Consider the following 11,483-nt stretch of genomic DNA (forward strand, 5'->3'; position numbering starts at 1 on the left):
CAGAATAATGGCCCCCACGTCCACGCTGCAAAGCAGGCAGGCAGAAAACACTGAAATAATTAAATGGCCAGCTCTGAGTCCTGATCTAAACCCATATGAAAACCTCTGGAAAACGTTATGACTAAGAATCTCATTACAGTCATCGAACTGTGGAAGAGACTGGAAGATCACACCAGAGCAGTGTGAGAGAGACTAGTCATATCCTTCAAAAGCAAGGGCCTGTATAACCTAATAAATTTGGACTGCTGTAACCAACAGAAATTTTATTTATATAATGTTTTTCTTGCTACAGTCATTTGCTGTTCTCTAATTTGAATCACTGTGCTTTCCACAAAGGGATTTTGTTGAAGTGCCTCGGTTATTTTTGTAAAACACTGTTCTAGCGTGGTATAACCTAAAAATATATATACAATTATATATATATATATATATATATATATATATATATATATATATATATATATATATATATATATATATATATATATACACACATACAAATATATATATATATATATATATATATATATATATATATATATATATATATATATATATATATATATATATATATATATATATCTACACTCTAAATATATATATTTTTACATTTTAATCTCCTTGATTATTTGGTATTAATACTATATTTTTATATTTTTGCAAATTAATATTAATGTCACTGAAACTACACTACACAAGTATAGGTAAATTCCCCAATATTTTAAACAAACCAAACCAAATCAAATAGAAATCTTCAAACTTTGTCTCAGATTCCTCTATGTAAAGCACACATTACATACAATCAGTAAAGCTCACAACATGAATTCACAACACGCGCACTGATTGTAATTCTATAAAATAACATATATAGGACAAAAACACAAGCCAGCTGGCTATCTGCCAAAATGTTTAATAGAAGGACTTGCAGTGTTGCAGTGAAGAAACCATAGCCGAGAGGCCATGTGAACAACAAGCATGCAGAACTTTACTACTTTAATACCTACACTCTTTTGCACTGATTGCTTCTGTAATTAAAGCTATACAAAACCAAAGAAAACATTTATTTACAAAATATGTCTGTGCAAGCATTTTTTTCTATTACATTCTCTCTTTCTACAATTTTGTATAGGCATGCATAGAAATAAACTTTTGGTACAATATATTAACAAAACTAAAGACAGTCTCTGAAATAGAGATGTTACAGTATGTACATGTGAAGTAGAAACAATTGTATCAATCACTACAATTTTTAGTTTACATTTAGACATCAATATTCATTAATTTAAGAGCCACAGACTGCATGAGTGAATCAAGGTGTGACATAGGTAGGTTAAGCCAGGTATAACCTCTCCTAAATGTACAAAGTGTCTAACACAGCATATAGTCAGTTGTAAAGATGTAAAATACAAACTTTGGCAAATAGGCGACTACTGAAAAGACAGACAACTGTTCATTTGCAAAACTGTTTGTCAATTTATAATGATAAATCTTAAAGACATTGGCAGTGCATGAGAGAAAGAAAAAAAACAGACACAATGTTTGTCAAATTGCATCAATGGTTAATATACTTACAGTACTTTTCACTTATTATGGCTACAACCAATGTCTGTCAACTAAAATAAATGAAAAACCTCATTCAAAATCATTTAGAGGATATTAATAGCAAAACATTGTTTACATACTTTTACTACTGACTTGAATACTTAGTCTCTCAACTTGTATGAAAAATAAATATTCTTTTCAAATGAAGTGCTCTGTAAAATTCTTGATTTTTTCTTTTTAGTTTTTTAAATAAAAAGAGTTTATCTTTTTATATGTTTATGATTTGCAGATTCAAGTTTAAAACACTGATTAATGGATGATGGCCTTTCATTTTAACAGAGAAAATAATAACATACAATAACCAAAGTCATGCCAAAACAAAACAAAAGTTCACTCTGACAGAACAATATTAATTGTTTAAACAAATCAAATCTTAACTTAAAAAAGTGGCTTGACTAAAATCAGGACTGACTCCACCTCTTTAGGAGATACATAAATGGTTGCTGAAGCAGCGAAGCATTCTACGCCACGCGTCCTTAGCGAGAGTTACAGTAGGAATAGCTGATTTACCGGCATTTCCGTTGTGTGGCCCGACTGTAGCTGGTGAAGCTGGGTGTGTGAATGGTACGGATACTCTTAGCGCTCTGACTCAACATAGTCGGGGACAAGGGGAGTGGGAACAGGAAGAGGAGGAAGAGGAGGAAGGTCGACCATTTTGTGTCTGCGTGGGAATAGAGAGGCCTTTAGTGCTGTGAGTGGGAGGGGCAAATTTTAAAGAACCGTTAGAAAGGAGGATATGAGAGGAGGGGTGGAACTGGATCGAGAGGAGGGATAGAAGATTTGCTAGTGGGAAGGGGAGGAAGATAAAGGAGAAGAAGAATTAACAATATTAGTAGAATCAGACTGGTTTCAAGCCTTTTCCCGTACTAGAGAGAAAAAGCAGCAGGAATTTTAGAAGCAGGCACAGTAGGAGAAGTGGATTTGGGATCTCCTCCAGATCTCTTAGCACTTCCATTAGCCTCACGAACAAAGATGCCAAAACACACTGATTGTCAACATTGGGAATTTATGATTAAAATACGTAAAAATTTCTAAACATGTTTCAAATAATACTACTGGAATCTACAGTTAATCATGATAGATTATCAAAGACACAGAAACTACATGTATATGGGTGAAAATACTAAAGGCACACACACATAACAACAACAACAAAAAACTATCTGTCTTGAGGGTGAAAATATATAAAAAATAATTTAAAATAGATTGTAGAAGGAAAGGAGAGTGAAGGTGAGGGGACGATAGGATTGTAAGTTTTAGAGTGAGTATTGCGTAGAGTGAGTGCAACCAGCCAGTACTCATAACCAAAGGAGGCTCCAGGAGGAATAGAGGAGGTACAATTTGGGAGGAGAGAGCATCCACAGGATAATGGGGACTTAGTGGATTTGTGGACACTGGGCATTGAGGCCAGGGTTTGCAGATTCCTCCAAGAGGTAAGAAACAGGAAAGGGTCAAAATTGGGTTAAACAGATAGAAATCCTGACTTACAAGGGAACAGTAAGTTGTCATAGTTCATTAGTGTGTGTGTAGGGTTAGATGTCAGTGGTATTTAAGTTAAAGAGACCTAATGTTAGGTAAGCAGTGACTGTGGAGTTTATATTTTTTCTTTTCCTTTTGTAAATTAGTTTGTCTTTTACAGCACCAAAGCCACAAAGCAAAGCAAACATGCAGAAGAAGCATTTGATGGTATTATGAAATAACAGTCAGTTGCCTTAGGTCCCAGCCATTCAAAAAAAAAAATGTAGCAAAGCGTCAGCGTTCAAAGACAGCTTTACGACACTAGGCCTTAACCAAAGAACAGTTTATTCGGTCTCATCAGGTATTTTTTTGTTAGTTCTTTTTTCCTCATCTCAGTACAAGCCCTGCAATAACTGACTTTCCTCTTGAGCATTCAGTCTATGCCTAGTTGTGTGTGTCTTTCTGACTGGACAAGTGGTCCTATGATAAGACTACCTGGCGGAACTGCCTCTGAGAGTCCTGTAGCTTTTTGCGGTTTTGTTGCCCTCTCTTTCTCTGAGGTGCCCGGTTGCTGCCTAGCCTTGGCAGAAACAGGCACCGGCATCCGACTATTAGGTGACACCACGCTGGCATTCTGCAAAAAGGATTTAAACCACACAGAAGAAAAAAAGGAATAAAAAGCAAGAAACAAAAAGAGTATCATATTTGAGGTGGTTTATAAGCTAAATCACAGCAAGACAAAGCTTACACAATACATCTGTGTGGTATCACCATGACATTGTTCATGTACCAGAAGAAAAGTAAGGAAACATGCAAACCAGCCCAGAATACCAACAAATTTCTTTAAGGACTGCCTTAGAACCCACAAAAGGATCCAGAAACAGTATGAGACTGTGGTTCTAAGGCAGTGAAAGTTGTTGGCTGCCTTAACAAGATTATATAGCACCATCAGTGAACACACAAGGTCTATCTATGACACACCACTCCAGAAATAAACACACCATATTTATAAAAATATGTGAAGGTGTTAAAAGTTCAGATCCCAGAGTTGGTAGCCTCCACTGCAGGAAAGGCTAAGGATCTTCAGAAGTCACTGGATAGGGTGGAGGCAGTTGTGAGCAAGAGGAGAGGACAGACCCATAGTCTTTGCTAAGGTAGTAGGAGCTAGAGAGAGACCTGCTGGGTGGGAACTGGTGTGACTGAAACCCGGTAGTTGGTATGATGGCAGGCCGAGGAAGGAGCTGTGGTTTTGTCTTCTTCTGTTAGACCAGGACCTTTACTGGCAGAAGTCGACCTTGGTGCCAAGGTTTTGGAAGAAAGATCCTTTCTCTGTGTGCCCTGAACTCTCTTCAGTCCTTTTGTCCTGAGTTCCAGGGTTCACCAAGATTTCAACCTCTTCTGAAGACTTGGTCCCATTTCACAAATGGTGTTCTCTAGCTGCTTTATGGTTTTGCTCTAGACTGTCTCAAAGGGTTTTGTAGGTATTCTTCTGAATCTCGTCTGTTAGGCCATTAGGCTCCTGCTGATTTGATTTAGAAGACTCTGTTTTGGAGCAAGCAATTTGAACCTCTTGGTCTCTTTGTGTTTGTTTCACAGTCCCATCTGACTCTTCCTCATCCTCATAGACAACAACCTGCAAAGTCTTTTGCCTGTTTACTTCCAGCTCGAATGGCTTGCGTTAATGCTGCTAGCTGTTTCTTGGGGAACTTCAACCAGAACTTCTTCTTTCCGTCTTGCTTTGCATCACCAGCAACATCTACTAATGCCCCTCCCTCAGGCGAAGTTGAGGATGAAGAAGAGTTCCCTGACTTGACCATCTGTGATATCTGCAGGAGAATTTGAAACAGTACTTTTTTTCAGAATCCCTACCATCTCCATTCTGTTTAACCTGTACTCATAATCCATTCTTCTTCCTCAGCTTCCTCACTCTCCTCATCTATTCTTTCTTCTGCAAGCATCAGCTCTAGTTCCTCCTCACATTCAAAGATAGTAGAGCGTTTGTAGGCTGAGCGGATATCCATTGGCTGCGATCAAAGATGATGATGACTGGCTTTTTACTGGCATTGTCAGCACCAGTGGGTCCAGTAGTACAGACATCACCTCCTGATGCTGTGCCACTTTCAGAAGAGCTTTGGGCGTTTGCTGCCAGCAGTTACCCGTCTGCACACAACCTTTTTTGGCATTGACTGGCGATGGGTACTCTCCAGTGGAAAGAGCTTGTACCTTGGTGTTAGTGATCATAAAGGCAAAGTTATCAGGAGGAGGTGGAGGTGGCTCTTCTCCCTGACAATCCCAGGGACTGAGAGAGAGCCTCATTATTTTCCTCAATTTCCTCAAATTTCTTTTCCTTCACCTTGGATAGACCAAATAAAAGTTTCTGATTTGCTATATCTGTCCCAGCAGGGACTGCTTTAGAAATCTGTGCAGTGTTTTCAAAAGTGACTGGTGAGCACATTGCTGTTGGAGACTCTACCCTCTCCTCTATGCTAACCTGCACTTGAGGCAGCTTTGACCACATGAACTTTTCCTTGGGTGGGGCTAGCTGGAACTTCTTCCAGCGGAGAGGGTGGATTGACTTCAGCGAGGCTGAACAGGACAGCTGATTTTGTTGTAGAAGCGGCAGAAGAGCTGGCTGGGCCGCTACTTTTGAGGATGCCAAATTTGTTAGTGGATACCTGCAGCTGGCTTTGGCATTGGTCAGAAGCATTGACATGTGACACCTGTGATGGTGGAGAGTGTGATGCATCTCTACGTTCTGTTGATTCCTCTGAGGCTGATGGAGTTCCCTTGGCGATCTGAGCTGTGACATAGTAGATGACCTTAAAAGGTCAAAGGTCAGAAAAAAAGACATTTCAATTAGGTATAGTTTCATGAGCCAAATATAAATGTTAGTAATCCTACCGGTATTAATTATATTCTACAATTGGCGTGGCCATTACTGAATCTACTATGAGGATTCACAGAACACTATTGCATAACTATTTTAGTAACAGTTAAATGACAGTTAAATGTTCTTTTTTTAAGCTATCATACTTTGATTATTTTTCTTTTAAATTTTATAATAATGTGATAATAATGCAGCTCACCCCAGGACTCTGCGGTGTATTGTTGCCATTCTCATCTGTATCAGGAGTTCTTGTCGTCTTGGTTTTCAGTATTCTGTGGTTTGTGGAACAACATCACTTCACAAAAAGTCTATAAGCAGTCTATAAGCTATCTAAGACCATATGAAAAGATTTAGGCTGCTTTTGATGCAACACATTCTTAGATCATATATTCTACCTAAATATCAAATATTTGTTAATATTAGGAATTGTACGTAGATATGTTTTTAACCTGAATGATGCCAATGATATGTTATAGCTGTACATCTAAGATTATTTGGCTTCTCTACAGTAATCATTTAAAAATATACAATGAATGGCTTTAATGACAGAAAAACAAACTAAATAGGGAGTTAAAACAATAATCTGGAGACTAGACCTAAGGCAATTGTGATCTAATCTGAAAAATGCTCAAAACTATGCACAAAAAATGAAGCGTGATTTTAGATTTGTATCGCATGTACCAACAGTTTTCAACTTTCCCATTCTCATAACAAAGGTTCTTATTGGTTATATTTCAGCTGTAAATTCTATATTACACATTACAGTTTTAGCAGTGAGAAAATACTGTGAAAATGAAGATAAAGAGAAAGTGAGACTGAAAACCCATTAAATAAGTAAGGAGGCTTATACAGTAGCAGGCATGCAGCAAAGTGAGAAGATTAAAGAATAAATTCTGAACTCCAGACTGCTAGCTGAAAGTGTCTCTAAAATTCTCAGTAACCAATCCAAGTTGCATTTCTGCTGATACATATGATTTAGACATTGGCCCTTTTGAAGAAAAACTAGATGTGTACATTAAAGTAAGTCTGATCTTTCTAGTAAGTCTGCTAGAATTTCTAACATTTGGCCCAGGACAATCTGAAGTTATGCTATGCCCAGTTAGATAACTCAACCTCTAAATGTACATCGTAAAAGCATAAATGTAACCTCAGGTAAGTTTTGCAAATTAAATTGTCTCTAATTGAAATCACGCTTTTATTTTCTACTAAAATGCTAAATGTAAAAGAAAACACACACACACACCTTTGACAGCAGGTGTGAAAATCTAGTTTATTGATTGGATGACTCCAAAGTACACAAAACCCAATCATATCTGTTTCCCCCCTTTGGCTCACACTACATCACCACAATCAGCACAACTCACTTGAGTTCAGCAGAAATAAAGAGAAAGAACAGAATTTAACTTAAAGAACAGAGAGAACATTTTTGTGTGTCAGATACCCATCACAAGAGTGTACAGAGGAAGTTAGCAAAGGGGAAGAAAGCCATACAAGCATTGCAAGATCAGCCATCAGGGACAAGCGGCTGGCACAGGCAGGCAGTTGGAGGGAGTCTACTAAAGGACATCATATCCTTTACCTTCTTATCTTTAAGGGGCAGTAAGACCCAGGTCTTAGCTCTCTGATCCTGTGGCTCTACCAAACCCTTAAGGCCCTACCTCCTTAAAAGAAACATACTGGAAAACCTGAAGAGAAGATTTATTTGTGAGGAAGGGGATAAAAGATTAGAATTTGCCCACTGGGCAAACCTGTTCATGATTACTGTACAATGTAATGAAATGATCTTAAATTAATTTAATCAAATTAGATTACATTATCTGCCTATATGTATTTTAGTTAATCAAATTAAAATCAATCTATCTATCTATCTATCTATCTATCTATCTATCTATCTATCTATCTATCTATCTATCTATCTATCTGTATTATCATTTTTATTTCTATGCAATTCTTTTTGCATATATTTAGACTTTAACATATATTTTACACTATATAACACTTTTCTGTCCTATTAAGCCTGTATGCTTTTATTAATTATTTTAAAGCTGTTTTGTTTTTCTTTTAAAAAAAATGCATAGAATTCAATATTGTAGAATTTATAGAATGTCAGAAAAGAAACTAATCTACAGGAAGGAAAATGAAACTTCCACACGAGCAGGCCACAGGGCATACCTTAAACATCATACCACCCACACCAAAAGCAATTTTATACCCCAACATCAAGCAAAAAAAACATAAAGACACCTATAGTTAGTAAAGGTAAGTGAGCATGTTCATTTATAAGCATTTATACTCATTAGGAGCATGAAGTTATGCTTACAAGTCTGTATTAGTGTGCATGTATATGTTTACGTGTTTAAAGTGAGTTTATTATGTGTATCTCACCATACACTCTGCCATAATCTTGTCTCCTCATCCTCTTCCTCAGTAATAGCTGAGGCAGCGATAGAGTGGAGGAGTAATGGAGTTTAGGCTTCCACCTCTGGAGGTTTTGGTTCAGGCTGAGATGCTGTACTGTTCAGATTCCTCTTCACCCTCCTACAAAATGAGTTATATTAATAATTATTAAAAAAAAATAAATATAATTAAATAATCCTTATATTCATTTTAAAAAAAAATTGTATTATTATTTATTTATTTATTTTCTAACACTTTACAGTAATTGTTAACATCAGATAGCCCATTAGATAACAAAATAATTAAAAATATTTACCAATGTATTATTAAAATTCAGTGTTTTGTCTGTTAATGCTAACGAATGAAGCTGAGCTAATGATTGTGCTTTTATTAATTAATGTTAACAAAGACTAATAAATAATGTAACAGATATATTGCTCATTGTTAGATACAAAAAATTATTGAATTCATTAGCATTAACTAATGAGCATAAAGTCTTATTATTTCATTTTATAACATTTTTATGTCATTAAAAGTGTGTGATTATATATGTGTGTGTATGTATGTATATATATATATAAATTATATTTATTAATATTTTATTTAATAAATATTTATTTATTAATACATGTACATAAATATTGTCTTTTTATTATTAATATGATTTTTAGTTTTGTACTTCAGACACAGTAAAAAATCTGTTCTGCAAACACTTTACCATAACAGACTCCTTCCTGCTAGTGTAAATGACCTCTCAGACCGGGTTGGTGGTCATCCCGGTGTTAGTGGTGTAGGTTAGTCGAGGTGGGGGTGGAGGTGGAGACTTGTTGGATTTCTCTGTGGTCTGAAGCTTAACAACTTTTTCCTGAGTCTTATTTTGTCTCTCCTGGCTGGATTTGATGGATAGGTTGGGTTTAAGAGGTCTCTCCAAAGCTGACTTAACTGGTTTCTCCAGAGGTTTGGGAGGTTTCTCTGGAGCAGTCTTAGTAGGTTTCTCAGAATTTGGCTGATTGTCATCTGCAGAAACAAAATTAAGCTCTAAACACCACCTCAACAGTTGTCTCAAAGACCTCTAAGTGTGTCTTTTCGACCTCTTACCCTGTTCTGCTGGTGCTGCCAACTGGGCTCATTTTTTCTTCCACCTCCTCCAGGAGGCAGGAATCGGTGTAGGACAGCCCTCAGGTTCAATGGAGCACCTCAGGTTTGGTATTCCTCTGAGCATGTTAAGCTTCTGCTTCCAGGAGCATCCGTTCTGAACTCTTGCCCATCACCAATGACCCATGTTCTGCCTCTTCTCCTCCCATTCTTTCTCTACAGCCTGAAGACACCAATCAAAAAGTAACTAAATAATGGATGCGCACAATTTTAACCTCTACTTATTTGGTTTAACTTGCAGTACTCACCTCTATTTGACACAGCTCTGTTTTTTGTTCTTGCTGCGACTGCGTGGATCTCCTGCGATGAAGTTTGGAGAAGGACCTTTGCCATGAGATGCCATTAGAAGAGACTCCATTACTGCTGTTATTTGGTATTGGTGTCTGCTCGAGTGAGGTTTTTTGAGCTGTTTGGTGGGTGAAGGGGTTGACTCTGCGATCTTAGTGCGGCAGGGGAATGGGTGAGGGTGCTGTTGATTGCTGAGATTGTTGCGAAGGTACCGGAGAAGCCTGGGCATGGTGGATCACCACAGAGTTTGACGTCATGGCCTCTGACCTCACGGTGGAGCTCTGAGGTGCAACTGAGGCAGTCTCGGGATTCAACCATGGCTGATTCTGGTTTTTCAGAGGCAGATGTCGAGGAAACAGAGTCAGAGGGTTTTAGCAGGCTATCTGTGGCAGACCTAAAGAACAAATGATATTTCAAATAGAAAAGGTAATTATTCACAATACAGCAAAAATCTAACCAAATTTAAAATCACAATCTTATTTTTGTCATACTTTGAACAGTACTTTGAACAAACAATGAAAGAGTATTAGAAGTGTCCTATTTGTACTGCACAAAACTGAGTTATGAACAAACTTTGTGCTACCAACATGAATACTATGAACTTAATATAAATAAATAAATACTTATATATATATATGGCATTTTAAAAAATGTTTCAAATTTAAAATGAGAAGTAAAAGAAAAAAAATCAGCAAGTAAAATCTAAAATACAATCTAATTAAATTGAATAAAAATCAAATTAAATCTCATATACAAGTATTGCATTGCACTGCAATGTATTAAAATAACAAGTACAAAAAAATTATATGAACAAAAAGAGAAACAAGAAGTGGGGTGTAATTTAATATTTGAACTTTATTTTTTATTTTACTAAATTTAATTTTCACCTGATTGGAAGATTAGTGACAACTGAAAAGGAGAAATATGTTGAGTCATATCTTGACTTAGGAAAGAAACATTTTGAACCTAAAGTACACTTCTAGCAACCACCTATTTAGTGCACATTTTCTCTCCAAAATGTGTAAAAATCTATTTACTTTTGCGATTACATTTGGTACAGCTGGCGGACCTCGCTACACAACAAACAAAACACAATTTTTCCACAGTGCTGGCAATGTTCATTGCATTCGCACATTCCTTAGAAAACTCCTGGCCGTGTTGGGCCTGATAGGAGTCTGGCCACGGAGGAAAAAGGAAGTGACTAGTAGCAGGTGCTCCAAGATCTCTCATCCTGTCTAAACCTATACAGAGTCACTGCTCCACGCATGGTTACAATCCAGAATAAAAAATGAAGAGCAGAAACTGCATATTCACTCCCATAACACCCTAAGTGCTAGGATACATGGCTGGAATCAGAAGGTGATCCTCAAAGTTTGTCATACAGCATTTTGTATTAATCAAGTAATCTTATATTCAACTCAGCATTTTTCGTTCTCTTTCTGGTACCATTATTGTACCTGCGAAAGGTTGCTGAGTGTGTCTGTGAGAGTTCGGACTCTCTTCAGCATGTTGTCAAGCTTGCGCGGCTCTCTTCTTTTGAGTGAGGGAGACGGCAGTGCCCACCCACCTCCCTGGGCTTTTACGCTGCACTCATGCAGGATTGCAGAGCTGGAAACTCCCTGAAGAGAAAAAGAAAAGATGTTGGCTATTTTAAAGCTCTCTCTTGATTATTTAATTTGTTTTTGCATGTCAGTCA

General features: G+C 37.1%; 1 pseudogene; it reads right to left on the reverse strand.

Annotated features, from left to right (window-relative positions):
• Nucleotides 1-2,023: 2,023 nt before the first annotated feature.
• The window catches only part of LOC122330215, a 10,671-nt pseudogene continuing 1,211 nt past the window's right edge, over nucleotides 2,024-11,483 (reverse strand).

Source organism: Puntigrus tetrazona, chromosome 24 (genome assembly GCF_018831695.1).
Source record: "Puntigrus tetrazona isolate hp1 chromosome 24, ASM1883169v1, whole genome shotgun sequence".
Lineage (NCBI taxonomy): Eukaryota > Metazoa > Chordata > Actinopteri > Cypriniformes > Cyprinidae > Puntigrus > Puntigrus tetrazona.